Genomic DNA, 23,335 nt, shown 5'->3' with positions numbered 1-23,335 from the left:
TTTCGGAGGAGCTTGAATATAGGCGCACATGTGGCAGTCATGTGGGATATAAATCTCGAAATGTAGTTCAGGCATCTCTTGTATTGCTTTTACCTTGGCAGGATCAACTTCAATACCTCTTTCGCTGATAATAAAGCCCAATAACTTGCCGGAACGGACTCCAAATGTACACTTGTTCGGATTCAAGCAGAGTTTGTACTTCCTCAAACGTTGGAAAAGCTTCAACAAGTGTTCTACATGTTCAAGTTCCGTTTTCGACTTTGCAATCTGTAAGACCCTAATTTTGACCCTAAGATCCCTCATGGTATCATATCATTGCTCATTGCATTGCCTCAAGGATCATAGCATGTGTGGCTCCTCAACCCTTGGGTTGGGAATTATGTTAGTGGTTTGAGACCACCAAGCATGTTTGAATTGTATATTATTGCTTTTCTTATTTTGATTACTAACCAAAAGCACAAAAATATGTCACTAACTCTTTTTGTTTTGAAGCTCAAGTGATCATATACACCCTTTACTCCTATGAGGCTCCCAAGCTCAATGAAGTGGCTAGATGAAGATGAAAGCAAGAATGAAAATGGTCCACAAAGCTCTCGATCATCATATATGTCTCCCAAGCATCTCAATTTTCCAATTTGATCAAGATAACCCAAAGGGCTTGAGGCTTGTTTCCTAAGGAAACCCTAATTCAACTGTGCATTGATTGTGCCTTGCTCATGAAGCAACCTAAATCTATGGTCAAATTCACTCAAGGTAAGTTCTTTCATTCATTATTTTATGCATATATGAGCCTATGTGAGAATCCTTAATCATTCATTCATCAAGATTTGAAGTTTGGCCTTGAGAAGTTGACCAGTCAAGTCATCTAACTAAACTGAAGATCACTGAGACACAACTTGTGATGTGTTTTTCAAATGAAGATCACCCCAAGAGAAAACATGTTCTTAAGAACCATATTAAGAACTTTCATGTTCATCAAAAATCCATTTTAAACTTGTAAGGTCATCATTCATTTCAAAACATTATAGGTCATTTTGATTGAAACCCTAATTTTGGGTCAACTTCCCAAGGACCTAACTTCCTTATTTTTTATGATTTTTAGGTGATACCAATTGCATTGGAAAGATTAATATGTCTACTTCAAATGTTATGTTGGACAAAATTTCATAATCCTAAAAGAAACACATGTGATAATACAAAACATTATAGGTCACTTTGGACCAAAACCATTGAATTTGAAAAATGTCCAACTTAAAGTGCCCATAACTCTCTCATTAAAAATCCAAATGATGCAAACTTAAAGTCCAAGTTGATCATATTGAAAATATCTACATCTTTTACTTTATAGATTTTTCCATTTGAGGCTTATATAATTGAAACAGAAGCGCTTGAAATTGGTCACTTTTGGCAAAAAAAATTCAAAGGGGACCTAGACATGTTTTGTACCTCAAACTTCAAAGCCAATTTTCATAATTTTCCAAACTCCAATTGGATTTTTGCGCAACATAGATTTTGTTCCTTATGTCAAGAGCTTTCCAACCATTACTCACACCACCATGTTTGGATTTTCCATGTGGGACTTTCGAAGAGCTCAATGTTTATGATTAATTATGAAATTCACTTTGTAACTTGATGTGCAAGCAAATAGCAGCCCTTGTGCACGTCCATTTCACTTTAAAATGATCTCAACTTACGATTCCATTCGATTTTGGGCCTCACATGCGCCTGTACAATCCCATGCATGGAGGATCCAAAATTCATGCACACGAGCAAATCACCTCATTGCATCAGGTTCAGTTATAAATAGAGGGCCTTACTCATTCAAATTTCAACATAAAGGTGATTTGAAACCCTGCTGAATTGGAAACCCAACCTCACTAAAAGGAATTTCAATTTCTCATTTCTCAATTTCAGACTTGAATTTCAACATCCTTAGTTAATCTTCAAGTCTTAATTCCTTAGCCTTGCATCCTCATTACCTCAAGATCAAATTGGAATCAAAAGCTCGAAGAGATCGTGTTGTTTAAAGCTGCACTTCAAAGGTATATCACTCAACTATTTTGATCTGGATCTTGAAATACAATGTGAATTGCTTGAGTTTGAACTGTTTTCTAAAGTCCTCGAGCAAGAGGCAGGCTAGTGATGGTCTTAATTTCATGAATCGTTCCATTTCAGTTTGTGCACCTTGATTTTCAAGTTCAAATTTCTCATTAAATAGAAACATTGAGGAAGATCCAAGGTTACAGGGGTGATGTACATCACCCCAGCTTCATTTTGATACCTGGCTTATTTATTTTGATTAACTTTTGAAACCCTGCGTGTGGTGGCCGGAGTTTGTTCTCTGGCCGGAGAAGATGGTGGTTTCCACCATCATCCCCACGTGGATGCATCTGAGCTTTTGGATCTCATTTAAATGTTATAATCATGGCCTTTGCTTTTGTTGACTATTTCTAATCCATTATATGATGCGCTTGACCAAGACATATGGTATGACCGCGCCTCTGAGCCCTTGGATGATGCCACATCAATTAATGAAACAGATCCAATGGGCGCTGATTTTTGCTATTTTATATTTTCTATTTTAATTTCTATTATTTTAAAAAATTCATAACTATTTTATTTGAAGTCACAAAAATATGAGACCAATGGAAAAAAAATTCTTGAAAAATCTAGTTTCACATTTTGATTTTTAATTATTTTTGTGAATTCATTTAATATTTTTTGTGAATCATTTGGTTTTTAATAGTTTTTAATTCATTTTAAATACTTTTTGCTATCTGAAAAATCCAAAAATATTTTCTTAACACATATGGATCATGATAAGTCTATGAAAAATGGTCTCATCAATTTCTTAATTGATTTGAGATTTTAATTCATTTGTGTTATTTTTCATTGTTTTTAATTGATTTTAAATAGTTTCTGATTTCAAAAATTGTTGAAAAAATTTGTCAAACTTTGTTTGACCATGTTAGACCTATGAGAATTTAATTGGACTTACTCAAGTTGATTTGAATTGAATTTGAGGTTTGACCTTATTTTGTCCATTTTAATTTTGCATTTATTTTAATTCCAAAAATACCAAAAAAAATATGTTTGACTTGTTGACTTCTAATCTTCATTCCTCTTTTGTTTTACATTGGTTGATGATGATTTGATTCACATTTGATCATTGTGTTTTGATTATTTCATTTGAATTCTCCTTTTATTCATTTCATCTTCATCTCTTTTCTTCTTTTTTTATTTTTGGCCAATGAGTTAATGATTTGTGGTTAGTCTTGACATATGAAAGGCTTAACCTTCTTTGATCCAAATCAAACTCAACATGATCAAAGATCAAGTGAGTTGCTTGGTGTCCAAGATAGGTTGCTTCTTGGTCAAGCAAAAAACCTAAAGTCCATACAAGGCCTTTCTTCTTTTCTTTTGGCATGGCAAGTTGTAGGAGCTTGGCTTACTAGTCATGATCTCTAACTTGTGTTTATTTGCCTATAGTTTTATTGACCGGCCTCAGATAGGTGTGACTACTACATTAGTCCACTTACAATTGCTTAACATACGCGCTAAATTGTCTTATGACACACTAACATAACCACTAACTACTAACTTTGAATTCAAGCATTTAATTTCTTGCAATTTACTTTAATGCAGTTTACTTTCTTGCCTTTTCACTTTGCTCACTAGAGCTCATATTTTATGTTTATGTCATTTTCCTTTTGCTCATTTGAGCTCATTATTGTATATAAATATATTGTTGCTTTGTGTTTGTTTTGTCTTTGTTTGTGTGAACCCAATGCAAAAAGGAGAAAGGACTTAGAATTAGGACCTTACCTATGCTTAAAGGAGTTCAAGAGCAACTAGGCCTCATGCCTTTAGAATGCTAAACTTGTTGAAGAGCAACTAGGCCTCATGCCTTTAGAATGCTAAATCTTAAAGTTGACTTCAAAGGATTTCCTTTCCAAAACTCTTTCTTTGTCCACTCCCCTTATTGTGTTGTGAACTTTTTGATGTTTGCTCATGTGTGATAGGGATTCCATCTTGAGATAGTAAGAAGGACCATTGTCATGAATAGCCAAGTTAAGGGAGACAAGCCAAATGGAGATCCTATGAGCTTGAATTTAAATATTTGATTGATTGCTTGAGTGGTTTGCTAAGTCCAAAGGAAAAGAGCATCTTGAATCATCCTTATGATTTCAAGAAAAGGAACCCCAAGGGTTTTATCTCTTCTCTTATCTTTGCATACCTTAGGACTAACCCTTCTCTTCTTCTCTTCACTCTAACCCAAGCCAAACTCATTTATGTGCAAACTTTGACTTTGTTTCAAATTAGAAACCTAGGCCTTATGCCTTTGACTTTTTAAAAATCTTTTCATTAATACTCATTGTGAATAAATCTTAATCCAACTTTGACTTCATTTTGTGAATAAACTTAACTTGTAAATACAACTCACTTCAAGTTGTTTTTGTGGTTCCAATGGCCACCTTTGTTAAAACCTTTTTTCATAAACATTAGTCATAGGTTTGAGTTATCATAGTGGTTGATGTAAACCTCACCTTATCCTTAGTGATTGGACTATAAGTCTTCCATATTTATTATAGGGTTAACCCCTCCCTAGTATGTTGAAGCTCTCCTCACATGGTGGATTGTTGGTTAAGGTTGAGTTTTCTCCCATGACGAATTTGTGTTTGTCTCATTTCCCATCCCTCTTCATCATCAATCCCTTTCTATCCCACTCCTCTCATTGGCCAATGACATCTCAATATCGCAAGTCTAATTGGTTCATGAACCAATACAAGTAGGGATGAGATTAGGTCCACCCTTTGATCATTTTTCTTTTTGTGTGTGGTATATTTTAGGAGTATGGTTCATTATACCATATCTCTAACATGCATTAACACCAAAAATTATATTGCCCGACTCAGATAGTCGTGACTTGTACATAAGTCCAATAACGATTGCTTAACATAGCGCTAAATTTTCACCCAAAGGAATAGCATTCTAGTAAGTGAGATTGTAAGTATAGCGGTAAATTCATGATCATGAAGCTATGGATAAGCTAGAGATCAATAAAACCAAAGTCGCCACAACACTTTTATTGTTTCCAAGGGAAAAGGGAAAAAGTACGAACAAAACCCAAAAGTAAGAAGTTTTCAAATAAAAATTAATAAAATATCAGAGATTACAGGTAAGGGGGTTGGTTACACAGAGGAAAGGTGTTAGCATCCAAAGTGCCCTAGGTACTCCTAGGGAGCCCTTTTTGTGTGCATATGTATTTGGTACAAAATGATGTTTACAAACAAATATAATTTGGGGATTAGAAAATAATTCATTAATTATATTTTTGTGTTTGACAAGACCTTTGGACACTTGCCTACATACCAACATAAATATGAGGGATCAAAACCTCGTAGTTCGTGATACAGTTTTCAAAGTGGATGCATTGTTTTTAACAAAAATTAAGTTTGAAAGGCACAAAGGCCTGAAAATAGTTTGAATGAGTTAGTTCTTTTTTGCTTTTGAAAGTTTAGGTCAAGTATATTTAAGTCTATTTAAAAGTTTGATTAAGAAAAGGAAGTTTGAAAATTCAATGACATAAGGCTAAAGTTTCTATGTTTTTGCAAAGTGGTCAAAGTTTAGAACAAAACTAGTTCAAACAAAGAAAATTTTAGAAATGAGGGAGAGATTTTGAAATTAAAGAAATGGGGAGGAGATGAAGAGACTAATCCTATGCACAAAATTAAAAGTTAAGAGTTGAAAAGATCTGACCAATGGGTAGCAATCCAATATACAAGAATGTCAATAGAAACCCAAATTCCTTTGGACATTTAGAATCAAGGACCATACAAATGCACAATTATATTATCTTGAATAGCAAGGCATCAAATAAAGATAGCCGCATCCAAGCTTTAGCCACTCCATGATCTTCTTTATATTAGCCTATGTAACAGATGAATTCCACAAGTCACAGGTTCAAAATAACAGCTTCACAATGATCATGTTGCAGATGAACTCAAAGGGGTCTTGAATGATGTATTAGATGAAGTTTCAAATTAGAAGCACTTGGTTTCACAAAAGTTGGCATTGGCCAAGTCCTTTAGCATAGGAATGTTGCCTAAATTCTATGTCCATTTGTCCAAGATCAAGCCAACAGTCCATATAAAAGTTTTTTAGGGTTTTTGTTGTTATCATGTACATTAATGGTTAAAGACCACACAAACAAGCAAAGTATACACAAACAAGATATATCACACAATATGGTCTGAATGGACAAGGTGAAAATTGCATTAACATAAACAATTAGAATGGTATGAATAATGGAAAATGAATAAAGACTAAAATTAAATGACATCAAAGTAAATGGCTTGAAATTAAATGTTAGTTTGTTAATGAATTAAAAGTTAGTATTGTTTTGCTTTTGCCTTTCATTTTTAGTCATTCTTTGGAGAATACTCAACCCACTTATCACAAGCATGGATCCTTGAACCAAGATATCTTCCAAAGGAAGGAAAAAAGGCCAAGTTTCCATATAATACCATAAGAGGGGAGACTTACAATCTCACGAACTAGAATGTTACGCCTTTTTGTGTCACAAATTTAGCGCTATGTTAAGCAATCGTAATTGGACTTATGTAGCAGTCATAACTATTCGAGGCTCGGCAATAAAATTTTGGTGTTAATGCATGTTAGAGACATAGTATAATCGACTATGCTCATGAAACATACCACACACAAAAAGAATATGCAAAAGAGGTGGCCTAATCGCATCCATACTTATGTTGATTTTTCAATCAACTAGCCTTAGGACTTTGAGATATCACAGGCCAAATGAGATGAATGCATAAAGAATAGGAATGAGATGAAGAGGGAGGGGAATGGATCAAACTCAAATTGGTCAAAGGAAGACTTTTACCAAATTAATATCATCCATTCATTTTGGGAGATGGAATGTACATTCCATCAATCCCCTAAATCCAATGATATTAATTTGACAAAGTCAAATCAACCTTGACCAAGGCCCAATAACAAGAGTCAAACTCAAACAAGTCATCACAATTAATAGGCATTTATTCAAATTAAAAAGACTAAAATAATACATTTAAATTAAATATGGTTTGTCAAATTCCTAAAACCTCATCAAAACACCAAAGAAATGGCCATGATATTTATCATATGTTAAACAAGGTCAAAGGACCTCGGAGAAAAATTTTCTGAACTTTTAAAGACTTAAAAGTATTTTTAAACAATTAAAAACAAAAACAAAATCAATTAAATCATGAAAAATATTAATAATGATCCAAAAAATTATTTTAATTCAAAATATGAAAGAGGAAATTTTTTGAAATTTTTTGGTGAAACTCTCATATTTTTTGGATCAATATTAAAATTAATATGAATTAATGAAAATAAAAGGATTAAAATGAAAATCAGAAAATAGAAAAAAATGTGGACCACTTGATCTCCCTCATTAATTGAGGTGGTAGATCAAGTGGTCCTCAACGCGCGTTCCACAATGGACACTAGTCAATGTGCTGCAGGGACGGTAATCAGAACCAACGCCTGAGATTAAAACATTTTAAAAGGATCGTGTGGTCTGGAGAGAGGCCAACACACCGTCGGAGCTATAACCCCGGTCTTCTTCTCCGGTGGACCTCACCGGTCTGGTCCACCCTTAACCATCACCAAAATAAAAAAGAAGGACATGATCTGAAATAAAAAAATGGCGTAGAGCAAGAATCTAACCTCAATTATAACTAACTCCACATATATAGAAAGATATGAGGAGTTGAATTTTGAGGTGTGTCAACTGAGTTGCTTCGCTTTGACCTCTAAGCAACTCAATCTTCTTGCCTACATTGGTAGGACTTCAAACAACCAAAGATCCAAGAGAATTGAGTAGAATTGAGTGAGAATGGAAGAGATTAAGTTTTCTGAGAATTACCTTCAATGCTATGTAGTTCTTGATGTTTCTTGCTCCAAACACGATCTGATCACACTCAAGAAGCTAGCAGGAAGTGATTAGAGAGGTTGCAAGGCTTTGGATCCTGGAGTTCTTGAATCTCCAACAGTTGAGATTCAAACTCAAATTTCAAATTGAAATTTCTCAGGTTTTCCTTTAAAATGAGAGAGTTTCAATGGGGGGAAAAGCTGGCGTGCAAAGTGTGATTCAAATGAGCTCAGAAGCCTTCTATTTATAGCTAAAGGGAATGATATTTGCACACTTTAAAATCTGTCCAAAATTGGCAATGTCAATGGCATGAGTGCATGGGCATGTACAGGCCCATGATGTAATGCATGAAGGTCCAAAATGATTCATGTTGAAGTCTAAATGAAGCTTGAATGGCAAGGCAATGTAAACTAAAGTTTGTACATTTGATTCTTTCCAATGAGGCATCCTTGTTAAAGCCATGCGCATACCTAGCAATCCTCATCCAAAATGCATGAACTTGGGTTCTTTGGAAAACTTAGACCAAGGGGAACACGTTTTATGTTCAACACTTTTTCATTTGGAGCATGGAACATGGAAAATTTTGAGGTGGAAGTTTTGAAATTTCAACATGTTGAAAAATTTACTAAGTGTCAAGCTATATACTTCAACATTCCACCTTGCTTAACTTTTTATGTGAGCTTTAAATGAGAAAAGTGTCTTCATCAAAGTTTTAGCTCTTTAAAATACCTTCAAAATGGTCACCAATTTCATGTCATTTGTATTTAGAATGATAGAGTTAAGCATTTTTGAAGTTTGGAAAAATCACTTGTTCAATGGTATAGGTAAAAAATGACCTATAATGTAACCTCATATCACATGCTCATAAATGTTGAATTAGCTCTCACTCCGAACATGAAAGTTGAAGTAGACATCTTGAATTTTATTGTGAAACTTGTAAATATTTCATATCATAAAAATTGAGCAAGTTATGGCCTTGGGAAATTGACTTTTAAATTAGGGTTTAGACAAAATGACCTATAATGTTTCAACATAGAAAATGACTTTCCAAGCAAAAATAGCTCTAGGTCTTAACATTAACTTTGTTTAGAATGTCATTTAAAGTAACTTTTCTCTTGGAATAATTTTCATATGGTGAAAATTGTAGGAGATAGGGTCTAGGGAGACCTAGTTTTGATCAGATGAATTCATCTGGGCAACCACCATCAACCAACTTGCTAACCTTCAATTCTTTTGACTTTCTTAGCTCATGATAGATCATATATGCGTAAGATGATGAATTTTGAAGTGTCCCTTGATAAATTTGACCAATTGGTGAGATAGCTTGTTGGAGAAGTCACTTAAGATACCGAGTCAATCTAGGGTTTCCAAGGAAAATCACCCTTAAACTTTTGAAGAATACTTGATGCTCATAACCATTCTTGAATCAATTCATGGTTGTGCTCTTTGTCACGAGGGTCTCAAACCCTAGATATTAACTTGATAGATTAATGAGATCATGCCTTACCTACAAAAGAGTTAGCCAAATACAAAGACATATTTTTGGTATTTTGGTTAGTAAAATGATAATATAAAAGTATGATACAATCACATGGTGCTTGGTGATCTCTCCTAAAACAAACCCAAGGAAAGAGGGGTAAGGAGGATGTCAAGGTGTGATCCCAATGCTAATGCATTTGATGAAGTTTCATGAGGGATCTTAGGGTCAAAATTGGGGTCTTACAACTGCCCCTATTTAAGGACATTCTAACTGAGGAGGTGAAGGTTAAAGTCTTCGGTTCGACTCAATAGAATGGGCTTAAATAACAACATATAGAATTAAATTTTGGTCCATAAGAGACCTCATGATGTATATGATATGAATGTATAAGTAAATTCTTTGTGGGGAAATATTGCCACAAAGGAAAAGAAATCAGAGACACCGAAAGTCCATAGGAGTATAATGTATTCCGTAAGGAAAACTCACTGGGGATACAGAGACTCTGTGGTATAAAAGAGTTATGCGTAGGCCAAGCTACGACTTGAAAATTTCTAGGAGACTCGAGGAATTCCATACAAAAATGGAAAAGACTCAGCCGGAGAATAACAACATCTGCAAGGGATACGAGTAAGTCAGGATAAAATTGAAGTACTTGAATCATGCAATAAAAGCGATTTCACTAAGGAAACACACACTCAACTCGACTGGGGAAGAAATAAACTTCAACACAGGAGGATCAGAAATCTATTATCTACTACCTGTTACTGGGTGAGGAGATAATAAAGATCTGACAAAGAGGACATCCATCATCCATTAGGATGAACATATCACGGATGACTTGCTGAGAATTTCCAGGAGAGAGTATTCATTACCGATTACTAGGTAAGAATAGCCTTTCTGGGCAAAACTGCAGAAAATAGGATTTACAACTACCGGTTACTGGGCAGAAGACCAAAGGTGAGAGTATCCGTCATCAGTTAGGATAATCATATCAAGGATAGACTCATCAGGGAAGAAAATCTGTCATCGATTAAGATGAACATATCAAGGATATACTTGCCTGGGACTGTCCAGGAGGATACCCTTCATCGGTTATGATGAACATATCAAGGATGTACTAACTGAGCAACAAGGAAGGAATTACATCTATCGAATGCTGGATAGAAGACCATCAAAGAGAAAATCTGTCATCGGTTAGGATTTGAACATATCAAGGATAGACTTTGTAAGGGGAGAAAATCGGAGTTACATCTATCAGTTACTGGATAAAATACCATCGAAGAGAAAAATCGTCAACGGTTAGGATGAACATATCAAGGATAGACTCTGTGGGAGAAAGTAGGGTTTACAACTACCGCTTACTGTGTAGAATACCATCGAAGAGAAAATCTGTCACCGGTTAGGATGAACATATCAAGGATTAACTCTCTGGGGAACAAAATAGGGATTACAACCACCTTTTTACTGGGTAGAACACCAAGGATGAGAATATCCATCATCGGTTAGGATGAACATATCAAGGATAGACTCAGGCAGGGGAAAGAAAGATATCTGTCACCGGTTAGGATGAACATATCAAGGATATACTTCCTAGGGAATCAGAAACAAATGAATCCACTAGGAATTCCACTGCTGGGAAAACAAGGGTACTTATGTCGGGTATTGGGCAAGAAGTAAGAAACTGCCAACTAAGAAGAATATTACTAAATTACTGGGTAAGAGCTAGAAAGCAACAGTCAATCAAGACTCAACCCAATGAGGACATAACTCAAGGGGAGTGATTCCATCCAGATAATCAACTGGGAAGGAAACTGAAATAATAATCATCCACTAGGAAACAAACTCAGTGGGGAAGAGGAGAAAGGTTAAAGTCTTTCTGCCTAAGGGGCTGACACTCTGTAATTGAGGGAGGACAAACACCGAACTCGTATGGGGATAACATACCTCCATAACAGAGAATAAGAATCTAAGACAAATAAACTACTTAGATATGATGATGCAAATATGCATTTATGAAATTATATGAATTTATATGTGTATGTATATATGATGATTATGCTGACAAAACAATCACAAAGGATACAAAGGTGTCGCAAAGAATTTGAATCATCAGCACAATCCTCGGTCAATCCGCAAAAGAAGGAGACAAGTACTGGAGAACAGAGAAATCAACATCTCAAAGGCTTAAATCTAGCCGAGGAAACATCATAGAGTCTGCAGGGAATTTTAAGTCAACGCCATATCAAATAGGAGACAACTGTACATAAGATAAACACTAAATAGTTGCTCAAAAACCAAGAGGAAACTCTGACTGGGAGCAAGTCAGATGGCGACTGGTGAGGAAACCAATGCGATCCACTGGGGAAGAACCTCTTACTCTGCTGAAGATCAACCTTGCTAAAGAAACACGAACTCCATCGGGGAACACATAAACCCTGTCGGGGAAATACACGTCATGAGGTACTGAATCAACCAACTCAGTTGGGGAAAAGAATCGGAACTCTGTTAGGGAACAAACACTCCGTAGGGGAACCGGATCAACACAAACAACTAGGGACACCCGAAAGGTTAACTGCTTGGGGAACCTTTGATGTTTCACACTTAAGGATTTGCTGCTTTTTGAAGTGTTGTTGATACTTCCTTTTAATTGCATAGAAAAATTCTGTTTTTATATGTGTTAAGAAAAATGATTTTGATTAAAAAACTTTTAACTTCCAAAATGATCATAATAAAATTTAAACTGTTGGCTTAAGTAAATAAGAGTAGAAACAATTGAATAAAAGCTCAACTTTATTTAATGGGATGGTAGTCTATAAATGCCAAGACTCCATAGATTTTTACAAAGCTGAAAATGGTAATTTACATGGAAAAGGGTTACATTGAATACAAATGATCCTTAATCCATCTACCAACTCTTGATATCCACTGTGCTCTTGACTGCTACTAGGATGACGAATGGACGTCAACCCTTGTGCTCAAGAAAGTCTTTCCAAAATTGGGCAATTAGCTGACTGCAGTTACTTTCCATAATCCCTAATTTTTGCATAACTTGCCCCAAGGTGGGGTACTCAACTTATCGGGAAATTCTCTCTGTTTTTATGTCTCTAATTTTTTCCTGGATTGCCCTTTCGGGTTTTCAATCCACCAAGACGCTCTTCTTTGACTAAGCCTCCCTTTCGGGTTTTCAACTTAGCGAGGAGTCTCGGTTAAGAACCACCCAAAGGGAGTGTACTAGGGTTTAAACCTGCCGAGCATTTTCTACCAGAGGTTCCCATAGTCATCATCCCATCTTTCGAATAATATCGGAGGAACGAATACTCGTATTCCAAAAATATTCTCAAGAGAGACTCTTATGAGTGTAGTATCGCGTAACAATCGCATCAGATATTACATCTGAACGACCTCCGCACTACGTCCGAAAAATAGGCCAAGATGGGTTTGGTAAACTAAGGTCCTTGGCTTCTAAGGTACATGTTAAAAGAATAATGCCTAACCACAAATAACTTGTGTGACATTATTAATCCAACATGACCTCCACCTAGTGAATGGGCTCGCAAGTCAACTTGCTAAGGAATAACTCCACACAAGTCGACGAGACTATGCCATTCTCCTATCCTAGAGTGCACTCGAGTTCGGGTATAGAACTCATCTCACAGAGATCACCAAGCACAGAAGCAATTGATATATCAAGCAATTCAAGCATTACAATCAATACAGTAATCCCAAATTGTACAAAAATATGTCACAACAAGTATAATACAACAAGTGTGAAAAGTTGGCAAAACCCACTGAGGAAGGTCTAATTTTTCCCCAGCAGAGTCGCCACTTTTCTGTAGCGGTGTATTCGTCACCATCAGAAATATTAATTAGATCCGAGGTAAATAATACAAAGATAGAGTCGCCACCGCACTTCTATTTATCCAAAGGAATGGCTAGAAAGCGAACAAAAGCCTAAGAAGTTTTACGCAAAGAAAACTAATAAAAGGTCAGAGATCTGGGTAAGGGGGTTGGTTATGCCTTGGGAAGGTGTTAGGCACCCAAAACATCCTAGGTACTCCAAGGGAGCCCTTCTCACAACTTGTTGTAAAAAATGATTTGTTATGAAATATGTTTGTGCAAACAATGATTGTAGAGATGAGAAAAGAATGTACAAGTTATTTACAATTTTTGATTTGGATGGATGAAACCCATTGCCTACGTACCTTTTCATGAAAGAATAAGGATTAAAACCCCGTAGTTCGGGTAAAAAATTTCTAAAAAGATGAGTGGATTGATTTTAAACAAAAGCCCTAAGGTCTTTCATTATCCACGGGAGAAAACTCGACCTGAAACAACTATCCACCATGTGAGAACAGCTTCAACATGCTAGTGAGGGGTTAACCCTATAATAAGCATGGAAGTCTTACAATTCAATCACTAAGGATGCGGTGAGATTTACATCAACCACTAAGATAATGGAGGTCTATGGCTAATGCATGAAAATTTGATTAAGAGATGGATATTGGAACCATAAAAGACAATTGAATTGGTTGAATTAACCAATTATGAGTATATGTAAAAATAGTCAAAGTTGATTAGAGATTCAATTCACAATGAGTGTTATGAAGAATGAAGTTAGAAAATCAAAGGCTTAAGGCCTAGGTTTCTAGTTTTGAAAACAAGTGAAAATGTTTGCACAAACAAAAGCTTTTTGTTTTTTTGGGTTAAAAATGCATCAAAATATGGTTAAGGTATTCACAGGATGAGGGTTAAGGGACAAAGCCACATGCAAGGTTTCTTTCTCAAAATCATAGAAATGATTCAAGTAAGTTCCTTTGGAATGGGGTCAAGCACCAAAGCAAATAAAGCATGTACCAGAGATAACAAAAATAAATGGAAACCGGACGCCAATCAATGGACTTATACCAGACTCACAAAACAAAGATGGATACCAGATGCCAATCAATGGACTTACACTAGCCTCACAAAACAAAGAAAACATGGAAACCAGATGCCAATATATGGACTTACACTAGACTCACAAAACAAAGATGGATAGCAGATCCCAATCAATGGACTTACACTAGCCTCACAAAGCAAAAAATGGATACCAGATGCCAATCAATGGTCTTACACTAGCCTCACAAAAGCAAGGAAAACATGGAAACCAGATGCCAATCAATGGTCTTATACTAGCCTAACAAAACAAAGAAAACATGGAAACCAGATGCCAATCAATGGTCTTACACTAGCCTCACAAAAGAGATAAGAAACAGATAGGAAATGGAGTGCCAATCAATGGTCTTAGGTCCAGCTCCCCAAAAGGTACAGGAAACAGATAGCCAATTAATGGTCTTACACCTGATTCCACAAAAGCACAAACGAAACAAATGCCAAAGCTGGACTTAAATTGACTCCTCAAAAGAACAAAATAAATGTCACAAAATAATGAGCAATGATCATGGAAATGATATACAAGTAATGCTCAAAGATGAAAACATTAGTGCACAAATGAACAAGCAAACACACACTATACACAAACAAAAGGCTTCACACAAGGGTGGGCATTAGCCAAATGTACAAGGGTGTTTTGAAGCTCTTAACCTCTAACATTGAGGGTTAGGGTGAGCAGATGAAATGGGAGATGAGGATTAGACCTCATAGCTCTTAACCCTGGCCTGGGTGAGCTTGAATCAAAGAAAATGTGGGGGTTCAGAAAGATGGAACCCTCTCCACTGACTGACTCTATATACAAGATGTTGGGTATTTATTCAAAAGCATCAGCACAATAGTGCGAGCATGATGAATGACTCAACTGAATAGCAGGGGATTGATTGCAAATCCCTTCTATCTGCCAATACCTCTTCACTTAGGAGGTCTTTAAGTAACCATGCCTCATTGAGGTCTTAAGCACAAAAATTAAACAATCAAGAACATGGCCTTTTAAGGAGGGCTTCAGACAGGTGCCTGCCAAAGATAGCAGGTCTTCTGACTACATGGAGTTAAGAATATTACCTAAGTGGTATGCCAACCACAAGCAAAGCAAAACTCAATTAATGAGTTAAAGCAGCTAAAGTACCTGTAAGAAAAGCTAAATAGTTAATCCTCATATTCAGAAAATCAATAGAAAACAGACAAAACCAATCAACAGTGTTACACAAAGCAAGGTACAAAGTGCAAGCAACTCAAATTGTTTCATCATTCAAATAACCTACAAAACAATAAAGGTTAGTGGATAAAGAAAGTTTGCATCTCAAATCATAAGATTGCATCAACCATTAAGACTAGATGCTTGAACCTGAAATGCAAAACTCAAAAGTGAGTACAAACCACTAGCACCAAGGCTAGGGTCAAAAGTAAAGTAAAAAGTCAAAACAGAAGTGGATATTCAACATAAAGCATGTTTAATCAAGTGAGAACATGTCATAAAAAGCACCAAATCCAAATCATCAAGCAAAGTCATTTCATGAGCAAGATATGGCAAAGGCAATTTCAAAGCACATAATTGGACATTAAGAATCAAAATTCCATATTAAAACAGAAATGACTCAAACAATCATGGAAATTTTTATGTGATATCAGCATGTCAAACATAAGCAACAAGCAAAAGATTGTAATCAGAAGAGCTCATTTGACCTAGAAATGAAAATGCACAAGTATGACATCAAATTGTGTGACACATATTGTCACACCATGCAATCATGTATGCAAAATAGAAATGACAAATGAGAAAAATACACAACCAAGTCTCAAAAGTGAATCAGCATGTTAAGAATCATCACACCAAATTTCAAATCAATTGGCCAATGTATGAGCATTTCACAATAGAATGAATGAAGCATATCACATTTGCATACATGTCCAAAGAATTAATCACATTTTAAATTCCAGAAATGATAAAATCCAAAAATTCACACCATAAAATAGTAGACATTCCAAGGATCATGTAGCAAAAAATTTGGAATTAATTGGATGCATTTTCAATTTTATATGATTTTTCAAAGTTGGCAAAAAACATTTGAAATGATGAACAAGGCATATGATGAAATTGGAGGGAAAGGCAAATGTTGAATTAATTTTGAAAATGTGGCTCAGGCAGGAATCGAAGTAGGTATGGAATAAAATGAAGCGCTGGAATCCAAAATGTCTGAGCCAAGGATCGAAGGGAGGGTAGGCCAAAACGATGCAGTTTCATTTAACGTGTTGGCATCCAGTCACCAGTCAAAGGCCATGTGGCGCAGGTCAATGGAAGCGCACCCAATGAAATCGCTAGCAGGACCCTCGCGTGGAGGCTGACTGGGATAACACCCTAGCGAAAACCACCAGTTGCAGACGGTGGTGGCTGCGGTGGTTTCTGTAACACCCCAATAAAATAAGATAATTATTTAAATTAAGTCAATAATTTATTTATTAATTTAATTAAATAATTGGAGTATTATTGGAATTATTATTATTGGAATATAAGAGTTGGTTTTAGAAAAGGTCCCAATTAGTAAAAAGGCTATTTTTTCACGTGAAAAGGGAAAAGAGACAGAAAGGGCAAAAAGGCAAAGAGACTGAGAACAGAGGTTGAAGAACGGAAAAAGCTGGAGGCTAGCTGATTGCCGGATTAACTCAGGTAAGGGGGTTTATCATCGTTTAATGGGTATTATGGGATAATATGTAATGGGTAGTGATAAACCGTTGATTTGCCTCTGATTTGAATGATGCATGATGAAATTGTGAACCTTTGGGATGAACGAAATCTGGAATTAATCGAAGGAAATTCGTAGGAATTAGATGCAATAGTGTTAGAATTTGTGAAAATTGAATGTGTATGATCTGTTTTGAGAAGATGAATGAGCGTTGTGTGAAAATTGGACTGTAGAAGGTGGGATCTGAGGAATTTCGTAGCAGAGAAAGCCATTGCAGATCTGGAAATTCTGGTCTCTGGTCATACGCGTATGGCACTAGGCAATACGCGTATGAGATGGCTAGTACGCGTATGGATGAGGCCTTACGCGTATGGGCGAGGAAGAGGATGTTTGAACGTAGATTTGGCTCTGTTGGTACGCGTATGGGAGATTGGTACGCGTAGCATACGCGTATGGGCATAGGCAATACGCGTATGGACTTGGCCAGGAATTGGGCGATACGCGTATGGGCATAGGCAATACGCGTATGGACAGAATTGTGATTTTTCGGAGCTGTTGTTGTGCAGTTTTTGGCTGTTTGAGCTGAGTGATGTGATCTAGCTGATGTATGATGTATTAGGGATCATTTCCGCTGTTTTGAGCGGTATAGGTATTAGTAGGGAGTGCTAATACTGTGATTAATTATTTGACATGATATGATGTTTTGATACATGTGTTGATAATGTATGATGGTATGCGTAATGCTATGAATGTATATGTTATGTATGCAATTGTGAATGGACTGGTTATGACTTAGAGTGTGAGCATATGTCCATTGTGAATTATTGTGATGATTTTGCATTGCTAGGTGATTAGCATGCATATTTGTAGCCTTTGGGGCTGTAGCTAATTCCCATGGTAAGGAATTAGTGAGTGAATCATTGTGGAATTGTTGTTGATGTTGCATGCTAGGTGATTAGTGTGCATAGCATAGCCTTTGGGGCTGTAGCTAATTCCCATGGTGAGGAATTAGTGAGTGAGTCACTAGGTCTCAAATGAGTGGGACTAGTGAGCTTAGTAGCCGTATCTGGATTTGATCGGTGAGCTTGAACTATATGTTCAAGAATAGTCGGTACCGCATGTGTGGAGTCTCATTGCATAATGTATGTATGGCGTATAATATGAATGGATGTATTCCAGTATTATACGTGTGTTGTGTTGTGTGTTTGTTGAGTATGATTGAGTTGATATCGCCGTTGCTGAATGCATAATCTGATTAGGGTGAATGGATGTGTTAAATTACTTAGCATTACATGATAATTTATAATGCTTATTATATCGATTGAGGAACTCACCCTTACAACTGTTTTTCAGGTAACGAGCAATGAGTTGAGTAGAAGCTAATGCTTGGAGTCTAGTGTAGTTTCCTTAGTGGGTCATGCTCTGATAGATGTAACATCGGGACGGGATGTTTTGCCTTGTTGAATAATTTACATGTAATGAGTTATATGTTTTGAACGATTGATGAGATTTCTATCCGCTGCGTTATATGCAATTGTTTTAATCGATAAATAAATGAGCATGATAAGCTATTTTGATAAATGTGTGAATTTGATTGTGTGACACCCTTAAGGGCATATTTACTCTGATTGATATGAAATATTATTTTAATAATATAATTTGGGGTATTTTAGAAGGGTGTTACATTAGTGGTATCAGAGCATAGTCGGTCGAGTCGAGTCGTATTTATTCTGTTTCCCCTGTACGGGATAGGTGTTGTGTAACCCTATCAGTACTTATTGTTTTAGCTTGTTGGGTTTTCAGAATAGAGATGGCTGGAAGAGGTAGAGACGATGCTGCGATTGCTGAGGCTCTGGGTATGCTAGCTGGAGTACTTGGAGGAAATCCGAATGTTGTGGGAATGGGAGCTGCTCGTCAACTGAGTGAGTTCCAGAAGAACAATCCTCCAATGTTCAAGGGAGCATACGATCCAGATGGTGCTCAGAAGTGGTTGAAGGAGATAGAGAGGATCTTCCGGGTGACTGAGTGTGCCGATAACCAGAAGGTCAGGTTCGGTACGCATATGCTGTCAGAGGAAGCAGATGATTGGTGGGTTGCTACCCGCACTGAGTTGGAAGCTGCTGGGAATGCTGAGATCACTTGGGCTTTGTTCAGAGAGAGATTCTTGAGGAAGTACTTTCCAGAGGACGTTAGAGGAAAGAAAGAGATAGAGTTCTTGGAATTGAAGCAGGGTAACCGGTCTGTTACTGAGTATGCTGCTAAGTTCACAGAGCTGTCGAAGTATTACACTCCCTATAATGAGGCTGCTGGAGAATTTTCGAAATGTGTGAAGTTTGAGAACGGGTTGCATCCCGAGATCAAGCAGGCTATTGGATATCAGCGGATCAGAGTGTTTTCTGACTTGGTTGACTGTTGCAGAATTTTTGAACAGGATTCCAAAGCCAGAGCGGAGAGCTATCAGCAGAGGGTTGATAGAAAAGGCAAGAATCAGAATGATCGTGGAAAGCCGTATGCAGCTGGCAAAGGTTTCCAGAAGCAGAGTGGGATGAAGAGGCCTAGTGGGGGAGACTCTAGTGCCCCTGCTAAGTGTTATAGATGTGGTCGGGCTGGACATCATGTCCATGAGTGTACCAGTGCTGAGATGAAGTGTTTCTAGTGTGGAAAAGGTGGTCATTTGGCTGCAGAGTGCCGGTTGAAGACTGTGACTTGTTTCAACTGTGGAGAAGTGGGTCATATCAGTCCACAGTGTCCTAAGCCGAAGAAAGAGAATCAGTCAGGAGGCAAGGTTTTTGCTTTATCGGGTTCTGAGACTTCTGCAGACAATCGTTTAATCCGAGGTACGTGTTATATTAATGGCTTTCCTCTTGTAGCTATTATTGACACAGGTGCGACTCATTCCTTTATATCTTTGGATTGTGCTGTGAAACTTGAATTAGAGATATCTGAGATGTATGGTAGTATGGTGATTGATACTCCTGCGAAGGGTTCAGTAACTACTACTTCAGTTTGTTTAAATTGTCCTTTGAGTATTTTTGGTAGAGACTTTAGGATGGACCTAGTGTGTCTTCCACTAGTGCAGATTGATGTTATTCTGGGTATGAACTGGTTGGTGTATAACCGAGTTTATATCAACTGTTTTGATAAGACTGTGATCTTTCCTGAGATTGAGGAAGGAAAGAGTTTGTTTCTATCAGCAAGGCAGGTGAATGAGGAAGTAGCAGATGGGGCAGAGTTGTTTATGCTGTTAGCAACTTTGGAGGCTAAAGATAAACTGGTGATTTGCGACCTAGCCGTGGTGTGTGATTTTCCTGATGTGTTTCCTGAAGAAGTGAATGAATTACCACCAGAGCGTGAAGTTGAGTTCTCGATTGATTTGGTACCTGGTACTAGGCCGATATCGATGGCTCCGTACCGTATGTCTGCTGTTGAATTAACTGAATTGAAGAGTCAGTTGGAAGATCTGTTGGATAAGAAATTTATTCGTCCGAGTGTGTCACCGTGGGGTGCACCAGTGTTATTGGTTAAGAAGAAAGAAGGTACTATGAGGTTGTGTGTTGACTACAGGCAACTGAATAAAGTGACGATCAAGAATCGGTATCCTTTGCCGAGGATTGATGATTTGATGGATCAGTTGGTTGGTGCGAGTGTATTCAGCAAAATAGATTTGAGATCTGGGTATCATCAGATACGTGTGAAAACTGAGGATATTCAGAAGACTGCTTTCAGAACAAGGTATGGACATTATGAGTATTCTGTGATGCCTTTTGGTGTGACTAATGCGCCTGGAGTATTTATGGAGTATATGAATAGGATTTTCCATCCGTACCTAGATAAGTTTGTTGTGGTGTTTATTGATGACATTTTGGTGTATTCGAAATCTGAAGAAGAGCATGCTGACCATTTAAGAGTGGTTTTAGAAGTTCTACGAGAAAAGAAGTTATTTGCTAAACTGTCTAAGTGTGAATTTTGGTTAGAAGAGGTTAGTTTTCTTGGTCACGTGATCTCAAGAGGTGGTGTTGCTGTTGATCCTTCTAAGATAGAAGCGGTATCTAAGTGGGAAGCTCCGAAGTCTGTTGCTGAGATTCGAAGTTTTCTTGGTTTGGCTGGTTATTATAGGAAGTTCATTGAGGGATTTTCTAAGTTGGCGTTACCGTTGACGATGTTGACTAGAAAGGGGCAAGCGTTTGTTTGGGACTCAAAATGTGAAGAAGGTTTCCAAGAGTTAAAGAGAAGGTTGAATACTGCTCCTATTCTGATATTACCGAGTTCGTCGGAATCATTTGAGGTTTACTGTGATGCTTCATTGTTGGGTTTGGGTGGTGTGTTGATGCAGAATAAGCAGGTTATAGCTTATGCTTCGAGACAACTGAGGGTTCATGAGAAGAACTATCCGACACACGATTTAGAGTTGGCAGCTGTGGTATTTGTTCTGAAGTTATGGAGGCACTACTTGTACGGGTCAAGATTTGAGGTTTTCAGTGACCATAAAAGTTTAAAGTATTTGTTTGATCAGAAAGAGTTGAATATGAGACAGAGGAGATGGTTAGAGTTTCTGAAGGATTATGATTTTGGTTTGAATTACCATCCGGGTAAAGCAAACGTAGTGGCTGATGCATTGAGTCGGAAATCATTGCATATGTCTATGTTAATGGTTAAGGAATTGGATTTAATTGAGCAGTTTAGAGACTTGAGTTTGGTGTGTGAGAGTACTCACAATAGTGTTAAATTGGGAATGTTGAAGTTAACGAGTGGTATTCTGGATGAGATTAGAGAGGGTCAGAAATCTGATATGCTTTTGGTTGATAAGTTGACTCTAGTGAATCAAGGTCAAGGTGGTGAATTTAGAGTTGATGAGAATGGTGTTTTGAAATTTGGTAATCGGGTGTGTATTCCGGATGTTACCGAACTTAAGAAGAGTATTCTTGAGGAAGGACATCGTAGTGGCCTGAGTATTCATCCTGGAGCTACGAAGATGTATCATGATTTGAAAAAGTTATTTTGGTGGCCGGGAATGAAAAGAGAAATTGCGAGTTTTGTTTATTCTTGTTTGATTTGTCAGAAGTCAAAGATTGAGCATCAGAAGCCGTCTGGGCTAATGCAACCGTTGGCTATTCCAGAGTGGAAGTGGGATAGTATCAGTATGGATTTTGTTTCTGGTTTACCGAGGACGAGTAAGAATTCTGAAGCTATTTGGGTGATTGTTGACAGATTGACAAAATCGGCTCATTTCATTCCGATCCGAATGGATTATCCGTTAGAGAGATTAGCTGAGTTGTATATTGAGAAGATTGTAAGTTTGCATGGTATTCCGTCGAGTATTGTTTCGGACAGAGATCCTAGATTTACATCGAAGTTCTGGGAAGGTTTGCAGAGGGCTTTGGGAACTAAGCTGAGATTGAGTTCTGCATATCATCCGCAGACTGATGGTCAGACTGAGAGGACGATTCAGTCACTAGAGGATCTTTTGAGGGCTTGTGTTTTGGAAAAGGGAGGTGCTTGGGATTGTTATTTACCTTTGATTGAGTTTACCTACAACAATAGTTTTCATTCGAGCATTGGTATGGCACCGTTTGAAGCTTTGTATGGTAGGAGATGTCGGACACCTTTATGTTGGTATGAGTCCGGTGAGAGTGCTGTGGTTGGACCCGAGATTGTTCAACAAACTACGGAAAAGATTAAGATGATTCAGGAGAAGATGAGGATTGCTCAGAGTCGTCAGAAGAGTTATCATGATAAGAGGAGGAAGTCACTTGAGTTCCAAGAGGGAGATCATGTGTTTCTTCGTGTTACTCCGATAACTGGGGTTGGTCGAGCTTTGAAGTCAAAGAAGTTGACACCTCGATTTATTGGTCCTTATCAGATTTTGGAGAGGATAGGGGAGGTAGCCTATCGTATCGCTTTACCGCCGTCACTTGCGAATTTGCATGAGGTTTTTCATGTGTCTCAGTTGAGGAGATATATTTCTGATCCGTCGCATGTAGTCCAAGTAGATGATGTACAGGTGAGAGATAACCTGACTATTGAAACATCACCTATGAGGATCGAGGATAGAGAGTTGAAGCAGTTGCGGGGTAAAGAGATTGCCTTGGTGAAGGTAGCTTGGGGAGGACCAGCAGGTGGCAATGTGACTTGGGAACTTGAGAGTCAGATGAAGGAGTCTTATCCAGAGTTATTTGCTTGAGGTATGTTTTCGAGGACGAAAACTCTTTTAGTGGGGGAGAGTTGTAACACCCCAATAAAATAAGATAATTATTTAAATTAAGTCAATAATTTATTTATTAATTTAATTAAATAATTGGAGTA

The sequence above is a fragment of the Lathyrus oleraceus genome, chromosome 1, assembly GCF_024323335.1.
Source record: "Lathyrus oleraceus cultivar Zhongwan6 chromosome 1, CAAS_Psat_ZW6_1.0, whole genome shotgun sequence".
Classification (NCBI taxonomy): domain Eukaryota; kingdom Viridiplantae; phylum Streptophyta; class Magnoliopsida; order Fabales; family Fabaceae; genus Lathyrus; species Lathyrus oleraceus.
This window is presented reverse-complemented; position numbering follows the sequence as displayed.